Genomic DNA, 1,855 nt, shown 5'->3' on the forward strand with positions numbered 1-1,855 from the left:
TATTATTAAATCAACTATGCCGAATCCATCCATAAGATTAGATTTGATCAAAACAACTTGAATCAATAAGATTGAGAGGGGTATGAAGATGGATGACATAGGAGATGAGAAGAACCAAATTCCTTACCACAAGGAAAAGTTTAAATCAAGAGGAGAAAAATACACGTCTAGGTCGCTGGTGGAGATTTTATATATATATATAGCCGTTCCCTCTATATGGCTCGGTTTTGGCAATCCCAGTGGATTTGGCACCTATTAAATCATCGTTTATGACTTGCATGGTTTATGGATATATACTAATCACACTCACTAAAGCAACAAATTCTGCAACTTGTGGTGCCTCGGCCTTGATGGCCCCCAACTAAGAGCATCCACGCACCCTGGTGTAGATATAAGCCCAGATCAAATTCAGAACCCGTGTATCTATTGGCCATGGTTAGAGAGGCGCAGTTGCGTAAACCTAGGAGTGTGCATGCAAGATATATTGGTGGAAAACCACAATGGTTTGCATATTTAGTGTTGACTCATTGTGGGTTTTGAACACACTCAGGGAATCAGCAGCAGATGAAAGCAAAAGATCTACCCAAGCTTTCAGTGATTCAAATGCAGACTCTTAGACATGGACATCTATCAGCAGGTGAAGAAGGTTCTAAGGAGTTGGTTTGGAAGCAAATAAAAGCAGAACTGCTTAAATGTTTATATATGAGGTTTTTCGACTCAAAGAGAAATGTACTGTTCAGACTCCTTTGACATGTGACATTATTAGAAATTATCAGAAAAAACAAGAAAAGGGATTTGACAAAAGTTTTCTTAACCTTGTTAGCAGGATCCTACAATCAAGGCGATAACTTGGATCCTAAAAAGAAAAAGCTTTTTAAATTTTTTTAGCTTTTCTTTTTTTTGGGGATTTTTGAAATATTTAAATTTTTTGAATTTTAAAAACTTTCATTTTTTTGAGATTTTTGGTTTTTCAATTTTTTTCCTTAAAAACTCTATTTTACAGGATCTAGATTTTGAAGGCTTACTTGGGATCATGGGATGATGATTCATGCATAAGGTCTTTTCTCCTCCATACTATTATGATTTTACCATGACCTATGGTTGCCTTATTCTCAGCACGCTGGTCTTTTCCAAAAATAGGAATGGAAGGGCTCAGATTGTCATTTGGCCTTCGTGAGCTAAGGCTGAGTTGATACAGAAGAACTGTCAATCTCGTGTTCCTCAAATGCATTCAGACTCTCCACTAAACTGATGTCAGTTGGCCATTTCTGAAATGATCCTTGAGGACCTATTTGAGTTTTTCTCTTTTGCCCATCTTTTTTTCAGGTCCTTTGTAGTCCAGACCTTAAGTCTTTGCTTTTAGCACTGTTGAGAAAGGCTCTCTTATGTCCTGTTGAATTTTTTCTAGTCCTTTGAAAGGTTGGTACCTCATGTATAAAGTGATTCACCATCTAGTGCTACATTTTTGCACATGTTGATACATGAGATAACTCTTGAGGTCAGAGTCATCAATCCTTCCTTTCAGTTTGAAAACTTTGGACCTTTTGAGAAAGTCTCTAGCTAACACTTAGCCCGCCACATTAACGATTAAGCTAGACGATGTGATTGTTTTCTCCTTCAACCAAATTGTCGGTACATCAATTTGCCCCTCATATTTGGATAATAAAGACTGTACAGAGAGGTTGTATCCATGGATTTGAAAGATCTCTTTGGGTCCTACAAATTAGGGTTCTCTTCTGGGTCTACCCCGATATACCCAAGTTAACAACTTAAATGTAATGATATAGAATATCCAATGGTATCACCACCGATATATTGAAGCTAACAACTTAAGGGTACACGTGGAAAGATCCGA

This window comes from Nuphar pumila, chromosome 9, assembly GCF_984573655.1.
Source record: "Nuphar pumila chromosome 9, dmNupPumi1.hap1.1, whole genome shotgun sequence".
NCBI classification, from domain to species: domain Eukaryota; kingdom Viridiplantae; phylum Streptophyta; class Magnoliopsida; order Nymphaeales; family Nymphaeaceae; genus Nuphar; species Nuphar pumila.